The sequence below is a fragment of the Liolophura sinensis genome, chromosome 8 (assembly GCF_032854445.1).
Source record: "Liolophura sinensis isolate JHLJ2023 chromosome 8, CUHK_Ljap_v2, whole genome shotgun sequence".
NCBI lineage: Eukaryota > Metazoa > Mollusca > Polyplacophora > Chitonida > Chitonidae > Liolophura > Liolophura sinensis.
In genome coordinates this window covers 49,658,059-49,677,092 of record NC_088302.1, presented here as the reverse complement: position 1 = coordinate 49,677,092, position 19,034 = coordinate 49,658,059, and the positions used below count along the sequence as shown (strand labels likewise).

Genomic DNA, 19,034 nt, shown 5'->3' with positions numbered 1-19,034 from the left:
GCAAACAGCTGAGACTAAAGATGTCTGACATTGGCTGACAGGCCTCATTGAAGATATGACAGTGAATAGCACACATGGGAGTTGCAATGAACAAACAAACTACATGCACGAACTAGAAACAAACACAGCTCTACCCGTCTAATTTCATAATTTAAGACCCTGTGACGGCAGATATTAAATCGATCTGCTAAAGGTAGAATAAAATCCATATAGGAGAAAACAAAGTAGGGAACAAACATTTCAGAAGGCAGGCTTGAGTAAATGGACAAAGTCCGCTTAGCAGGGTTAAAGCAAACATCGTTTAAACGGACATATATGCATTATTATTGTCAATTCAGCCAGTAACATACATGTGCATGTACAATTAAATACAGTATGTGTACAAGTTATCAGATTATTTAAATCCATTGTTATGCTGTCATACTATAATTCTTTTAATAACAGTGAGGGCAAATTTGAATGTGGTTTTGTGGACTTGCTTTTTTATATATGGTCAGTTCGCCTTACATTTGCACCTTTGCATATGTCTGAGTTAGCAAGAGACCTAACTCTCATTCTGTTTCAATCAAAGAGCATAATACACCATACTACATAAAGCTTGTGCGTCAGTACTTGACAATAACATCATTCTTTCCTTTGTACATGCTCATCGTTTTGGCAATGTAGTAGGTAAATAGACCGTAAAATACCACTCAAATAAGAAAATCTTTCACAATTTCTCATTGAGACATAAACCCTATTATTGTCATTAAAGAAGACATTATTTCAATGTTCTGTAAAACCTGTTGGAACACATGTGACATTTTACGAACTGGCATAGAAAGAATACAAAAAATGTGCAAAATCATGTGACCAAGAATGGGCCAATCACAAGAAGTTGGGTGGTTGGGAAATGGGTGGAATTCTGTAGTAATTCATCATGTTTTTTTTGATAGATTTACATGTTTACACAGAATTTGGACATTTGTACTTCTTGTTATCTTGAGATAAATTTACTTCTACAACATGGTGGCTTATAGCTGAAGCTTGTTCTCCTCGTAGACATCAACAACATTGAAAATGGAACTGGAGACTACATAAAATAGTATTATCCAGATCCAAACATAATCAAAGACCATTCACATCAGACAAGTGAGCACTATGCTCCAAATTACCTTACTTTACTGTTTTAGCCAAGATAAATGTGCAATCAGTCAGAAGGAGAAATAAAAATTCAGGACTTTAAACTTGAGGCGTGCCCCACACTTTCAGTACTCCTGAGACAGTACACAGTCTAGGTGATCGTGCCCCACACTTTCAGTACTCCTGAGACAGTACACAGTCTAGGTGATCGAGCTACTACGACACCATCGACAAAATCAAAGGTCTTGTGGAGGCGAGGTGGGAGGCGGGGGGTGATCTCAGGTCTTTAATAACTGGCATGATAATCGCAGAACTGCCCAAAGAGAAAGGCCTGGCTGATTATTTTCAACTATAATTTTCAATGATGATTTTTGTGATGACTACACCATAAGACCCTAATTTTGAGATCATTTTCAAGAAAACCCAGAAATTCAGGAAATTTTGCCATAACTTATAAAATCATAATGTAAAATGAAAGACTGACTTACCTCCGTGGTCAAGTATGTATGAAAATACCACAACTTCCAACTGAAGATATTCTTGAGTCCAAGCAAAACTAACAATCACAGAAGAACAATAATCAGTAATCTGAACCTAATCCCCCTTAAGGCTCAGAGTTTACTGCACAGGCTTGCCATCTCCGCAATGGACAAAAATTAAAATCAGACCAAAACCGCATTCAAATCTCACACATCATGTGCATCATTGTGTATCTGTACTTTGTAACTCCAGGATATGATGTGAATGTATTGCGAGGTAATAAGGTGTTTCATTACAAGCAAAGCCAAAACTCACACAGAAACAATGTTCAAGATACAAGCGTAGTCTCATCACGTAGGTGTCAAACTGATCCCATGTGAATTATTGCTGTCGCCACAAGGTATACATACGAGTTCATTACCTCTGCTGTTATTAGTTTTTAAAGAGGCAGACCCACTCCTGTGTGGTGGACTAAATCTCAATATACTTGTCACATCAGGAATGAGCACAAAGAACAGTCCCTGGTAATTGTCCAGCGAGCCATGTGTATTCTCTGCCACCAGGTCTATCCAGGATAAGTCCAGCCGGCCAAGTATCACAGTTCCACCCCCACAGTTAGGCTGCTGCTCGGTCAATCCTTCAAAAGCTATTGGCTTATACAGATACCACCATCTACAGGTGAAATGCTGGCATCAATGGAGCCAAGCCAGCAATAAATCTTCCGATCAGACATGAACCGTTGGCATTGCTGAAGAGCATGTGGTAAAATCAGGATTGGTAGCTCTGTTGTCTGGTCATTATGGTCATCCTATAGCCCTTAAGTGGGTAGGATTTCGGTCATTCGTCTACCTGGTATGGACACAGAAATGCAGCCTTTGCTAAGTCAGAACTTCAGCAGGACCTGAGAGGGACTCATTGGAGGCTTAGCACCACAACTCCACTGAGAGCCAAGATGGCTGCAGAGCCCAGGTACTGTCTAGCCTGGCTTACTCCCAGCCTGTCAGTCTCACCTATATCTTGACGGTGGAGCAAATAGAAGATGCTCGTCCAAATCCACTTAGGTTCAGCTACGACATACAGAACACTAAGAAGCCAGGGGATCAATCAGCCCAGAGGCAGTGCCCACTTCCCCAGATCTCTATACCCAGTCCTTAAACAGTGCAGCTATATGCAAACTTTTCCTGTTTTTCCTTACTCACTACCGTGTAATTCTTCATCACTTCTCGAAAACACACAATGTTTTCAGATTTTCAGATTAAGTGAAGCCTTACAGCTAGGCATGTAAGATCTTCATTTGCTCTGGTGCCCAACTTTATACCAAGGCAGGCTGGGAAAGTTAAGTCGGTTTGCTTGCACTTGCCAGACTTCCGAAAAATCTAATTTTATACTGACGGCTACATGACTTCCTATAATGGACTGTTAAAGGAGAAGAAAACTTAAAAACATGACACTATAGACTGGAAAGAGCACATTTTTTTCTACCTGGTGGTGCCTGCTGCATAATTTTGTGATTTTTCCTGGGCATACAAGTGAAGTCTGAAAATGGCAAAGCTGGCATAAATCGCTGAGTTCATTGCGTCATACATCTTGAACACCCTGTAATTTTTGCTGGTGGTTTGTTGCCTCTCAACCAATGAGAGTCGTTAAAACTGCCGGCTCGTTCGTGAAAACTCGGAACCTACGTCCAACATTCTGGTTCCCCGATCGTCAAACGGAAAACAAACTGTACTGTTCGCTACCTTCTGGGAAGAAGAGTTCTACCTGAAATGTACGAACTGCACTTTGGTGGTTTTCAACGGCAAATCTCCTCCTAACACAGAAGACTTCAGGACTAGTTCTTAGGCAAAATGGAGTTGCCCACAGCAGATTTGGCGCTGACTTTATTTATAATTTATCAGCTTGAGGTACATATTAGAATTTTTTATGGCAGGCACCTGCAAGGAAATGCATACTCATTTCAATGGTATTTGTTTGATATTTAAATTTTCTTCTCCTTTAATACAAATACCAAGGAATCTCCTTTTACATCATTTTAATAGGCATAAATAAAAAATCATAAGATGAGTGTTTGCACAAAGGATTTGCAAGGTAAATTATTGACATGATGATATCACATGAAGCCAATAAATGTGAAAAATTGCGTTCATTTTACTACTTGACTTTAAATTTTACTAGAACAAATATAAATCTATTCTTTCCATTTGCTGTCTACAGCCAACACTCTCCTTTGTTACCCTTAGAAAATATATAGAATATAGGCAGCCTTGAATACATGAACATTAATAAACACAACCATACAAGCATGGAGCAAATTTAACTGAGCGTTGTGGTCTGCTTGTCTGATGCTTAATGTCACCTTCCATATTATTTTGACATGATGTCCAATTAGTAACAGGCTGGTCTCTATAGAATATAAACACCTAGCCATGAAGGTAAGTAGATGCAGTGTAGGTTGTTAGGTACTGTGCTGGTAAGTAGATAGGCAGGTAGGTAGGACTAGGTACATACTGTAAATGCCTTTTTATTCACGGGCATAAACTTTGCGGATTTGGTAAGAAGACACATTCGCCGAACTCAACTTTCGTGTATCTTAACAGAATATTTGGACAACTGATAAATGAAAATCAAACTTGAATACAGACATGTCAAGCAATAAAACAATTCAAGCATTCACGTAACAATGTTATTTAAATTTGTTTGTACCTGTAAGATGTGACAAAAATACTATACAAGACAGTAACTTGATTAGACAAAGGACGTTAATCCTCCTAAGCTTTTAGTCCTTTGAAGACTGTTAATCTTTATAAGACGAAGCCCATAACTTCTGTGTGAGCAAATATTCATGTCATTCACTCCGGGAGACAACGAAGAATTAAATGTGACATAAATAAATCCTACTGTATTCTCATGCATCGACAACAGTGTGAGTGAAACTTTGACTGAACTGTGACAGATTTGAGTAAATTTCTCAGAAATCATCGTTATGAAAAGGAAGTCTGAAGTGCGGAAACCCCTGAGCGATGTATCGAGCGCGTCATAAGGTGATCTGGCTGGAAGGCAAGTACAGTAGATAAAAAAACAGCATCTCTCATCGTATGTATGTCGTATCACGTTCACACGCCCAGTACAAATTACCGCGAAATCCGCAAATGTAAATACCACGATAGTAATAAAAAGGCATTGACAGTATGTAGGTGTGTCCTTTGATTTCCTTCAAGATCATTCATCTGCTTGACTTCCCATTTACCCCATACTGTTAAGACATTAAGTGTTAAGACTGAATCTTTCATCCGGTATATGCAAATTATGCAATAATGACAAAGCCACACAGGTACTGCACCAATATTTTTGATGCTGCTTCACTAGAATACCATGTTCAAGTCACCAAACATAGGGCATCCCACCAAACAGATGTCAAACTAGAAAGAGCGCAAGATTGTATGAGCACAGCCTAAAACTGCTGTACAGTCAACCTAAGAGTTCTAATGTACTCTGCATGTGTTTATCTGAAACCACTGAATATTCACTTGATAGGAAACTTTTCATCAGGTGATATATGATACATTTGTGTTTATATTATGACAGCTTGTGAGCATGCAGAGAGGTGTATCTAAACGGCTTCAGCTGTCTCCTGATTGAAATGCACTTAACATCTTTATCTTCATGATTAACAGGGTCAAAGTAAAAATGTATGGCTTATATTGGGGCATGAGAAATAAGACTAAAACTGGATCAGTTTCTGTCTTCCATATGAATGTTGCTTTGTGTTTAATGTGGTAGTCTTCCATAAGACTCCTATTGCTAATTAGTACATATGACAATTAATGCTCTGACACAATCTTATTGTTAGAACTGCATGTAGTAGCACTTAGTACCAAATCAAAGATTGATGCATTGAAATGGCCATCTTAAAGCTTGCAAGACCTGGATACAAACCTCATAATCTCATATTCATTGAAAGATATTTACTTATAAAACCAGTAGAGCAATGAAGAGGCTATAAAATATTCCATCTGTAAAGAATGCCTTATAGCACATAATCACATAATGGTACATGTACAAGTTGCAGTCTCGGCAACATTCGCTGGCACATTACAAGTAATGGCAGTCTTTTTGTTGCTCTTCATACATAACCTACTTGTTTGTGGATGTTACATTCAGAGTTCCCACCTCTTTCTTCTTGGTTTACAAACCAGGTGGCAGGGCAATTACTCAGTCATTTCAAACAAACCTGGATTTCTTGTGTATGAGAAAGCCAGTCCCATGTGTAACACAAAATTCCTTGGCAGATGTTTCGACAAACAGATAATGTTTGTGTAAAACAACACATGCTCAGACATACAGATGGTTGCTCCGTGGAGACTCGCCTGGCAGAATATAAACACCTGAGGATAGCAGGGAACATCCACAGTTTCCACACTTAATATAAACCAACAGAAATACTGTTTGTTACCACCTGGATCATTCGGTCTGCTTAATGGTAGAAAACTTTATACACCATTTAACAAATTTTTGACAATTCCTTAAGATATTATTATGGAATGAACGAATACAGGGGAAGTATCAAAATGTGGTGATTCTGCAAGAACTGCATATATAATGCAAGTGACTGCTTAAAGTATACTTGGGCAAACTAGACAAGAACATATTACCTTAATAGGCTTCAAATAGTTTCCTATGTATAAGGCCTTTGTACATATATATATCTATCATAAGATGGTGATTCTAGCTTGTATTCAAGATACTGATCCCAATTACTGATGGATATACAACAAATAATCACGACCATTCCTGTGACAGACTCTTTTTTTTAAACATGTACATATCACAAAATCTATTTTCTTACTTACAAACAACAGCCTGAGAACTTTCAATTAAATTTACACAGGCTTACTTACTTCTGGGACATCTACAACATGTAGGAGACACGTTCTTGCACTTGAACTAAAATATGAAATTACAAAAGTGAAGTGATCTCCGTTCGTGCCTTCATGTCACTTTAGGGCATGCCAGGGCGGCTTGCCTGTCTTATACCACGTTGATTTATGTGACCAAGAAATACCGAATCAAAATTTCTACATTTATTTGGAGCTTGAAAAGAGTTTTGAGTTTACATACTGAACACCTTCATATCTTTGTTTGATAGGGTTTTGACATCAAATATATAATTTCCATATTATGTTGGTTATGTTCTGATGATCTCAATGTCAACATATTTCAACTTTAATGCTGCCTCTATGCCACATAACACCAAGGACACCATACATGACACCTCATCCTGCAGTCCTAGTATAAATATATTAACACAGGACACTCATAATTTCCTTATCCTCAGGTACCAAGATGGCTTAATGATTTTAAAACTCTAAATTGCACATTACCCCAGTGAGATTTGAGCGCTGAGTAGGGTCACTCGGCCACCAGTGTGCAACTCTCTAGCAATTCTTCAACCTGAAATATGCATTTCTATCTCCATCCGAAGTTAAATTACACTAACAACTGTACTTGCAGTTATGAATATTTTACTTAGAGTATACACTGGCAATTTTACAGCACATTTACACCAAAACCTGATGTAAAGCAGCCGTGAAACCAGGAAAACCAGACTGGGTAACATTCCTGGAGAACAAGGTGCAAACTGTTGTCTACAGTGAAATGTATAGATTTGTTTTAACACATGCATTCAAAGCATAAAATATATAGTAGAAAATTATTAGTTGAAGGTGTAAAACCACATAAAACCCACTTAGGCATGCACTGAAGATTCTTCACTGTCCATTTCCTATTGCTTGTATTTTATCAAAACTTTACTGCTTTTTCATATACCAAACTGGTGAGCTATTGAAAAGTAACTTCATGCACACCCTTTTTTTCGGTTGTGATACCTGTGATCTAACATCACCAACACGCTGCAAGCAGCTACAAACAGCTGCTGCTTGTATTAAAATGACGTTGAGGGTGATCAAACAGCTAATGGCTTAGACAGCCTTATTCAAGCCACAGTGTGTGCTAATGGCTACTTTTTGCATCACAGCTGCATCACCAGGGCTTCAATGAGAAAAAAGCTTGTAACACAAACAACAGGAAGCAGGCAAAAAATGGAAGAAAATAAAATTAAACCACAGGGTAATCCCCACACCCACACCCCCACTCCTTCAGAAAAAATGTATCCCACACAACCGTTTATAAGAACTTTATAAATATAATGGTTATAAGATTTAGTTTTTATGCTTTTATTATGCAGATGTATGCCTACCAGGTCAGAATTAAGCGTTTTTTAATATGCTTAGGGCTCTTCAATAATCAGCCTTTGTGCAGACATATTTTGAGATCAAATAATTAAAAACTGATTAGGCACATCTTAGTAGGAGGTGTTATGTTGCACTGGTTACACACTCAGTCTTAAAACCACCCACATTTCTGTCAATGCATGGGGTTGACAATGTGTACAAGAACAATCCCTAGACAACTGACCACCTGAAGAAAGGGTCAGATACTATAAATCTCTCAGGAGGAACGTGTTTATGTTTTTGACAATTTTGCCAGTGTGCTTACAACGCTGAGGTGAACATTTTGAGCATAAAATCAAAACAAAACTTACTGAGCTGAAACTCAGTGGTACATAGTTCTTGTATTAATCCTCCTTCAGGCATAGCAAATATGAATACATTCTATAAAGTCACAGAAGACTCTTGAAGTCATTTTTTCCTGTAGAGGGCACTTAGAGACTGCAAACCTCTGCCACAGCTGAATCTACAAAGATCCTAACAGATCTTATTTGTTGTAATACTTTGTATTATTGTCAAAGGTCAAGATTCTGATCCAGATCATCTCCTGAATTTAACAGATTAAAGCTGTGCACAAAATTCCACCTCAATCTGGGCGTAACTTTTTCCCGTAAACTTGTGGACATACAGACAGGAAGACAGACAAATACATGTAAACACTACAAAAACATGATCTTCTTGGCAGAGGTAAACACAATCCTCACACCAATCCTCACACCAATCCTCAACACACACACACACACACTCAGTCTATTGACTGTTCATAATCATTAGTTTCCCGTGATATGGCTGTATGATTACCAAAGTGGCTTTAAGCCAGTCATAATCATTCATTCATTAATGTTTATAGCTGGATAGAAGTTGCAGGTATATTCATGTTGTTAAATATATGCAGGTGAATCCAGAAACAGGTGAAAGAATTTGGTCCTATAATTAATGTTATCAACCTACTGCTGACAGTTGAGTATCTGAACCACAACAAACAGAGACTTGTGAATGTAATGTCTATCAATGTATTGACACTAAATTAGATTGGATTTTTACCCATTTTTCATTTAACATAAGTTATATGAAACATTTCTGGTGTTATACAGGTATAAATTTGGTGTTTGTTGGCTTTACTTATCCAAAACATAAGCGTTTACCATATAAAGTGTTCTATGAGAAAAACATTTAAGTACATGCTGCAATAAGACATGCTTGTTAGAAACATTAAACATATTTGTCTCCACTGAATGCAAATATTGCACATATTAATACACTAACTCCCTGGATCTTCATACAATATTAAGTTTCAGGTAAAATTTGGAATTTCTCTTTCGTTATTTTGGGGAACATTGCCTTGCTTAACTATGCCTACTGCAACCAAGGGTACACCTGCCAATTTCCTGATGTCGGAATCAGCCACCACTATGGACAATGACGGACATTAAATGTTTTCAACCAATTAAAAGACAAGTATGTCAGACTACACTATAACAGCTACATGTAGATGAAGTGTTTAAAGAAACTCAACTGCCCTGAACTACATGATAATGGAGGAGAGAGAGAGGGAGACAGAATCTTCAACCAATCCTTGGAGAAACAAAGCGGGAGTGTTGCACCTCTGGTCAGTTCAAGTCTTACATCAATGTCTCGGGAAAATACTCGATACAGGATATCATTAGGAGGCTGTCTCTTGGAAATCTGAAGGATCCTTGAGATAAATGGCGAACACGTATCAATAAGATAAATTGTGCCAGTTTATTGCAGAGCGTTCTCCATAAGGCCTCCACTGACTAGAATCTCTTCAAGTTCGCTCTTCTGCTAATCTGATATAATCCAACAATCTTGTCTGAAATTTATCATCTTCAGTGTCTATGAACCTTTAATGCAGGCAAGCTGCCAGGTTGCTTGACCACAGGGCCAACTGCCAAGCACTTTAGAAGTGTGTTGTCACACTTTAACCAAAACACTATACATACATAGAGCATCTGTTTAACACAGACTTCAACTCTTCTTACTTTTACAAAATAATAAAAGTACAATTATTTATATCTAAACTTTTAATAGTCCACCTATATATTTTGCACTGTTCTTTTAAAGCTGTGTGATGTTTCAATACAACATATTAACTTAAGAACCTTTTGCCATCCAAATCTTATGCCAGATTAATCACAGAGAAATAGATACAATAATAAATAGCTATACAGCTATTCCTATATATAAGTCCATTTACATAATTCTCTAGCTAGCACTTGATGGTTTCTTAGAAATACACATATCCTATGGTTAAAGAGATTGAGCATTGGCGCCAAAAGTACAGATGCACTAAGGCAAGGTATGGTCAGCCCATACCCTGTGTGCAATAGACCTTTCCAAACTGCCAATCAAGAACACCTAAATGACCAATCATAAGCAACAATGTTGCAAATGGGCCAACTGGATGCAAATGTTCAATTTTTCTGTGACGTCATTTGCTTTCACAGAGAAAGGAATGAAAAGTAACGTCACAAGAATGGACGACTGGACATCGGATGTGTTGGATCCATCCATTGTGCAATGTGGACATATGGACTGTAACTGGGCAAGGGGACAGCAGGATAAGAGCAACTAATTCCATCAGATCCAAGACAAATTTCTATGGGACCAGCACACAGTCTGACAATAGAGCTATAAACTTGTTATGGTACAGACTACTGTGCCCAGTTGACTGAGGTGATAATGTTACTTGCTTGTCAGGATGCCTTACTAGGGCAGGGGTCGGGCTACCCCAGGGGAGGGATCCTGACCCTGGGAGCAAAGGGACAGCCCTGGCTACCAGCTGGATCCCATCACCATTTATCTATATTTAGAGGGGTGAAGGTGGAAGGACTAAAATAACAGACAGCAGCTAAGGCTGACACATCCAGCAGAGAAAATGAAGCTATAACTTGATTATCAGAGTTCCAGGAAACCTGTATGTAAACTGGACTTGGCAGAATTGGTGATTAGCTCCATTTGGCCCCAGTGCTTTGAAAGTAGTAATGACAGCACTGCAGGCTCTATCAACCACAGCAGTAGAATATATAACTTCCTCTGTGAAATACCTCGATCAGATCTGTGGCAAATCTCATCCTTGTCATTTCTTGATAGCTACAGAGGATGGAGGCTCAATAAGAATCTAGCACCAAATCAAATCTTTAGGGGTATTTGTCCCACTATTATATGAGACACTTACTGACATTGGCACAACAGAACACACTGCATTGGCCCACATGTATTACCATCACAGCTACATGTATACAACTTGAGGTTAAGATAGACGGAGGATATGAAGCTCTACTGTTCTCGCTCAGTTAGGCTTACCAACCACAGAACTTTAAAGAAGACATCGCTTAATCTCTGCAGTAGAACGTTCAAAATACGTCTAAAGTCAAGAACCAGATTCAAGAAAAGGTTACTGAGGTCAGTATAGTATATTTGCTTACATATTAATTCAACTATCACGAATTTGACGGCTATTTACCGCTGAAATTAATTCTTCACTTCTTGTGGTATAATTGAGTTTGTTGTCAAAATGGAAATCGTATCTACAGTAAATATACATTTGCATTACACAATTTGCTGCACTTTTCTGTTATTGTAAACGCCTAAAAAGAGAATTTTCAAACTTTCCTTCATGTTTTCATTTTTCACCCATAGCCTTTAAAGTTTAAAAGAAGACTTAGATTTTTTTTTTTTGGGCACTGAAATCTTGTAACACTTTCAGTGTTATGCGTGTACCATTCAAGTTCATTACACTGTTGTGTGTGTACCATTAAAGTTCATTACACTGTTGTGTGTGTACCATTAAAGTTCATTACACTGTTGTGCATGTACCATTAAAGTTCATTACACTATTGTACGTTTACCAATAAAGTTCATTACACTGTTGTGTGTGTACCATTAAAGTTCATTACACTGTTGTGCGTGTACCATCAAAGTTTAGCAGTGCTAATTTTGACAGAAGTTGGAAAAAAAACGTTAGGGACATCACACTTAATTATTGCAGTGCTGTCGGGTCTGTTCATCAGATTCAACTGATCAAGATGACTCATCCCAAATTCGGTCACCATGCCCAGTGACTAAAATCTGGTAGATTATGGATTGCAATTGTCATGACAGATGTTCAGATATAGAACTTTTTAAATTTTAGATATCTATTTCAGCAACAAGATGCATTAAATATTGCTGGGAGTGTCATCAATTATTTTAGTGTTTATTGCATATATTTACATATGGCATATGACAAATAAAATGGAAACAGAGCGGTAAGGTTAAATTAAATTGCGTAATATTACGCAGCAGATTAATTAACTGTCAGCAATTGTGTGGTGGATGAAGGTTGGTTCCATTTGATGTTGATAGAGCATGTGGACTTGTCAGGCTACTTATGGATATATTTAAGGGAAGATAATGAAAAAGTTTGTTGAAAATGTGCCATTCAGGTTTAGCTGAAATATTATTGATTTTCATGTGAGTGGTGAAGCAAAATTTATACTCATTAAATCTGAGCTTGAATGCTGATTTAACATTTTAGACCTCTCTGCTGTTGTAAACTGTCTTCACAAAATATTTTTTTTTCTTTTGTAGAATTGATTACTAATGTCTTGAAAATCCAGAAGGAAGAAGCCAATTGGCCATCGTCAACCAGACAACTCGTACCCTAACCAGGTCAAACTCAACTCAGATGTCATCCTTGCTCAGCAGGTACAATAGGGAGTGGCTTCTTGTAAAAAGAAGTGTCAAAGCCATTCTCTAATTTACTGCAATGACCGTAACTGTTCAGACATCTCAGTGGAATGAGGAACTCATTCTGAGTGACATGGAATTTTTTATGTGCTATCTTCTTTCTGTATGATCAGATCCGGTTCGTCTGACGCTCACATTTCAAAATTGTGAAACGAATCGTCGCAAGTAAAATATTCTTCCGCTCAACAAAACATATCGGTCAAAGAACATGGAGATGTCTGCAGCAAGGTTTTTAGAATTATGAATGCTAGGATTTATTTCAATAAATGATAGCAAAGAAGTAATACACAGGCCAAAGATCTTCGACAAGTACAAATCATGCAGGCAATTTTTAAAATTTATTTGATTGGTGTTTGACTCCATTCTCAAGAAAATTGCACTTATGTGATAGTCTTTGTGATAGTCTTTGTTCGATATGGAATCTGTGAGATCTAAAATGAAGATGGTGTGTATACTGTAAATCTTCAACCTTCTCTACCACTAAAGCACTTTTTTCAGAGAAATCTATGCATAGAATTATTAGGGAAATTATGCTAAAAATGATTTGTTTGTGTCACTAAAGATGCAAGTTTTATTAAACTGTGCAAATTATTTCTCTACACCTCATAGTTTTCTCAGAATGGTTCAAAATATTGATCGCAGTGATGGTTGAAGAATTAGGGTAACGCTTACACGTATATTACTTGTAAGATAAATTATGTATACATAATTTTTGAAGTTAAACAAAACACTGTTTGATATAACGCATTGCCTTTTATTGCGTTAACAAAGTGCTTTAACAATCGGAGATCATGTAGCAATTAAGGGTCACACAGAGAAGGACTTATACACCTGTTACTATCTATTTACTTAATTGGTGTTTTACGCTGTACGCAAGAATATTTCACTTACAAGACGACGGCCAACAGTAAGATGGGGGGAAACCACAGCCCAGGGGATACCTATGTTTTTAATTCACAATTTTGAAGGGGGGGGGGGGGGGAGCTGAGGAGACAGAAAAACATCTCATGGGAGATCATGGAGAAATGGTCACAGATACCTTGAGAATGTCTTCCTCAGGTTTGGCTTTTATGCTCAAAGCTCCAGCATCAAGACCAAAAGAAGAAAAGAAAGCATAAAAGGTGCTTATAAAGTTTTTTGTGAGTGTCTTTGCTTGACCTTTGTAAGAATGCACAAGAAAGTTAGGCTTTCCATCATTACACTCCAGGGTATCGGAGGTACACACAACTCGTTTATGACGAGACATAACGCCCATTTTTTGTACTCCGTCAGTCGTCAGTAATCAAAAACACCCAGACTATTGCCGAGATCGATTTATAGGCATTTTCCTATGTACATGTAACAGTTGTCGGACAAATTTCTTCACCTACCAGGCCCGGCTGTAACGAGGGAAATCACATGGTCTTTACTTCCGGGTTGTCTTACAGAATAGCATATAATTTCACACACAATTAAATCTTGGTATCCGTAGTCATACTTTTCCATGCATGTGAAGAAGTACACAGCAGCAGGCGTTTTGACCTTAATCTAGCAGGCATTATGGCAACAGGCATGTCAATTGTATTCAGCAGATCTGTGGGATATGACTTTGACTCTGTCCGCGCAGAAGACATCGGCTCACTCCGGCAGCCGAGGATAGTTCCTGAAGCAGCCTAGACATGTCCGGGCTTGCCGTGTGCTACTCAGACTTTGTCGCGCCAATGCCCAGGCTAAAACAATTGCCAGTCTAACACCTTGGGCTCTAACAGCGGAATTTCATATCCCTTGGAGTGTTAATCCCAGATACAACTCGGGGGCAGCCCACAAATTTTATAAGTCACAAAAATTGCTTATGGCTAGCTGCTGCATGACTAATTCATGCAGTCAGATGTTTGGTACAGACTAAAAATTATCAATTTTTAACCAGGATCGATATAAAATTTTTTTTTCAAACTTGTAAGGCATAACTAGAGAATATCAGAGAATATAGTGTCGCTTGGTAGAGTATTCTTGTTTTATTCTGGCTTATAAACAGGTGAGGATTTTACAGATATTAAAGTAAGAAGTACAAAACATTTTTTTTATTATCAAAACCCCAATGTAAACTTGGTCGCATTTTGCATCTATCTATATATACTTTTGAGACAATTGAGAGGCTATACCACAAAAATACCTTATCTTGGGTTATATATAGGTTACACTTATTAAGTGGCTTTACATACACTGTTTAAATTGGCTTAAACACATAAATAAGTATAAGAAAATGAATTCAGTTAGAAAATGTTAACGGCAGACACGTAATTAACATAAAAAAATGCATGTGACGACTAATCATAGTCAATACAGTTTCAAACAGGTCCTCCAGATGTTCTGCACAGTGGATTGTGTTCAATATATCTGGGATGAACGTGATGGCATCACGACTGTTTTATTGTGAAATTCTGCACAAAGTTGCTGCGATGCGTAAATATGTGCCAATACTCATGCTTTGTGCATGCATTAACTTTCATCCTTCGGGCTGAATATACAGACTACAAAAAAAAGACTTCTACTATATGATCCCCAAGAGAGACTTTTTCCGAAAGTGCAAAGGTCAGCTAAAAGAGGAAATATGGAGAAAAATTCAGCTTGAACATTTGAGAGATTGCAATGTTTGCAATGTTTAATTTCAGTGCATGTAGTGTAAGCAGTACTCTTTATCTTCTAAAGATAATGGCACTATATCTGATGCTGGTGAAACTCAAGCATACCAAATACCTTGTTTTAGTTCTATTTTTTTTACTCTTTACATTATAAAAATCCTGCCTGTAAAACAACAATTTACATTTGTGAGGCCTTAGCTTAGTGCATGTACACCTCAATATAAAGTTGGGAAGCCCAGCAGTCTTAATAGCTTCTCCCTGAGGACCAATGGTCATTTACCAATGAGGTTCCATGTTTGAACAGTAACTCCTGCTGGTCAGACTGCCAATTTAAGCCACCAGGTTTGTCCAGTTACCTGGCAAGGTACATTAGAATCTTCAACCATAAACCTGACTTTGGCCACAACATGGCTGTAATACTGCCCATTAGTGGTGTTAAGTCATATAACCATTCACTCTCTCATTTATAACCTCAAGTGCCATCGTATATCCACACAAGTACAACTTATACATTCTTGCGGTGAGTACAATCAAAAGAATAAATAAATAAATGTATGTATAAGAGCACAGCAGACAGATGCTCTGACAGCCAGAGCACTGCAATATGATGTTCATAACAATAAGAGGCTATGACTGATCTGAGCAAATGCACTTATTTATTTTATTGGTGTTACTTATTTATTTATTTTATACACTGTACTCAGTAATAATTCTCTTATAGGACAGTGGCCAGGATTATGGTGGGAGGAAACCAGGCTGAGTACATGGAATAAGTACACATATATACATGTAGTCTTTGTGTGCCACTGTTTTCTCTGTGTCTGATCATATAATGACAGATCTATGAGGTCCTGATTGACAGAAAGTCACCTCCAGACAAATCATACATTACATGTTTTGCACATGTGATGATGAGACACTGCACAGGTGTGATGTTCAAACATACAAAATTCTTGTGGAACTGCACTGGTGACAATTGCACTGGTGTTATTAGGTGACATTACAGTGATAAGACATTACACATCTGACAAAACATAGCAATTCTCTGACAATGAGACATCACACTGGTGAGACATTGCACATGTGTGATATTGAGAGACTACACAAATGTAAAGTTGAGACACTGCACAGGTGTGACATTGAGACACTGCACAGGTGTGATGTTGAGACATTACACATGTGTGATGAGGTATTGCACCTGTGTAATGATGAGACACTACACAGGTGTGACAATGAGACACTGCACAGGTGTGATGTTGAAACAAGGCACAAGTGTGATGCTGATATACTGCACAGGTGTGATGACGAGACATTACACAACCTTGATGAGACATTGCACATGTATGATGATGAGGCATTATACTGGTGTGATGATGACACATTACACAGGTGTGATGATGAGACATTACACAGGTGTGATGATGAGACATTACACAGGTATGATGATGAGACACTACAAAGGTGTGATGACAAGACATTATATGACATTGATGAGGCAGTATACAGGTGTGATGATGACACATTACACAGGTGTGATGATGAGACATTACACAGGTGTGATGATGAGACTCTACACAGGAGTGATGACAAGACATTATACGACAGTGTCAGGGTCTGATCATGGGAATTTGCAAAGATCTCATGATGAGGCATATATGTAAGCCTGATGCTGAGTTATGGTACACGGGTGAATAAAGTGCAGAGTGTGTATTGAGTGCAACTAAATGGTGTAGGGTGTTTTCTTTCCAGGAAAAGGCATGTGTAGGAAACAGCTTCTTTTCTCACCAGGTAATTACATCGCTAATGGATCATCTGTGGCAATTACCTCATACTTGCTTTTCCCTGGAGAGCCTTTCCATGCAAGTGCTCGCGGTTAGAAAAGCATTATTTATGTTTGAAGATGTGTGAAGTAAACTCACACATCAGTTGACTTGGTAAAGCTGGCTGCAAGGTTTGACAACTGCAGAATTCATTTACCAGATACACTTCTCACAGCCAAAAGCTACATGCATGTAAATTCTTCAACAAATTATATTTATTTATTTGATTGGCGTTTTACTCCATAGTCAAGAATATTTCATTATACAAAGGCAGCCAGCATTATGGTGGGAGGAAATCGGGTAGAGCCCGGGGGAAAACAATGACCATCCGCTAGGTTGCTGGCAGACCTTCTCATGTACGACTGGAGAGGAAACCAGCATGAACTGGACTTTAACTCAAAGTGACCGCATTGGTGAGAGGCTCCTGGGTCTTTACACTGCACTAGTGTGCTAACCAATGGAGCCACGGAGGCCCCCAACACACTATCAACTTACCGGACCCGACAGCATAGTTGGTAGAGCGTCCGCGCTTCAGGAGCGGTAGATTCAGAGTCAATCCAATATGATATGACTGCAATTTAGGGTCCAGTTGTTCAAAAGTGTTGCAGTTCAAAAGATGATATTCTACTGAAAAGACTGAGCACCAAAAGTAAAATTATTTTACATTATTATCATAATTAGAAAATAAAAATGCGCTTTGTGGTGGAAACTTTTAGGTGAAATACAGTATTTACAATTTCTCCTGTGGAACAACATGAACTAATTTTGAAAAACACTACACCTGTTTTGCAGGCATTTTCAATAAATATCAGCTAATCTTACTGTGAAAGTATCAAATATCAAGTGTCAAAATTGTACATCTGCTAATTTACCAACCGCAATGACAAACCACTGTTCTGTGGTGTGGCTTAACAATTCTGGCATTTGAGACCATGTGCCTATATCTACAAATTTTTGCATGGATAGCTGGGTGCCACTGGCATGGTATTTTCATCAAAGACTAATGGTAAAGAGAGCTCGTCATCATCATGTAGAAATCCAGTATCCCTATAACATAATAAACATTATTGGGAATTTTCAGTAAGAACATTTTATGAAAGTTACTTATCAAAACACTGAAGGTAAATCCAAATTAGATTTTTGGAGTAACAGAACAATGAATATTAAGTGGTTCTCCATAGCTGTTTCCACTGATAAGCGAGAAGCTGTTTAAGGAAGGAATTTGCTACGGTTAAGGCCAATCTTGGTACCTCTTACCTAGGAAGCATGTAGAGGGGATGTCATTGCTGTATTGTCGACAAGCTTCAATTGAGAAAAGCCTCCTTTATAATGCAGTTTGTGCCATGCATTGTCAACAATTTTAAAAGCAGTCTGTGTCTCGTGGGACTTTTCTTTACCCAGGAAGTTCGTGCTGCCAAAGTTGTTAGAGATGTAATCTCAGTGTAGGCAATTGGTACATTTCTATTTTAGAATGGCTATTATGAAAGTGAAAAAGGCAAACTGTGTGTAAATCTACAAGTACTTGCACACATTTTTGTTGAGATCTTCGGAAAATTTCTACGTGCTAATATTAAAGAAAAAAGGTATCCTGGCAATATACTTGTGCATAAGTGTGATTAAAATTAAAAAACAGTACAAAAATAAAACACACACAGTTCAAACATTCCATGTGCCAGCAAGCAGACAGTGCGCTTATTACTATATATTCTGCAGAATACATGACCAAGGTCATGACTGAAGCTTCCTTATGGCATCTGCCATGTTACTGAACGCAAATCTATACCTTACACAGACTTACAGACAGATTTACAAGGCTTTAATTCTGGGGACCATTGAGGCCTCAACAATCAACAGTCAGAGGAGTAATTACCAGGTGTAAATCTTACCTGGTCTGGAAACAATTACAAAGCCTGGGTTCAGGCAGTCAAGACTTTTATGTTCCATTGGCAGCT

The 19,034-nt window shown here is 38.0% G+C and overlaps 1 protein-coding gene across 2 annotated transcripts in view; it reads right to left on the bottom strand.

Moving 5' to 3' along the window:
• LOC135472373 (transient receptor potential-gamma protein-like) overlaps positions 1 to 19,034 on the bottom strand; it is a 158,761-nt gene that overhangs the window by 100,563 nt on the left and 39,164 nt on the right. The window lies entirely within an intron of this gene.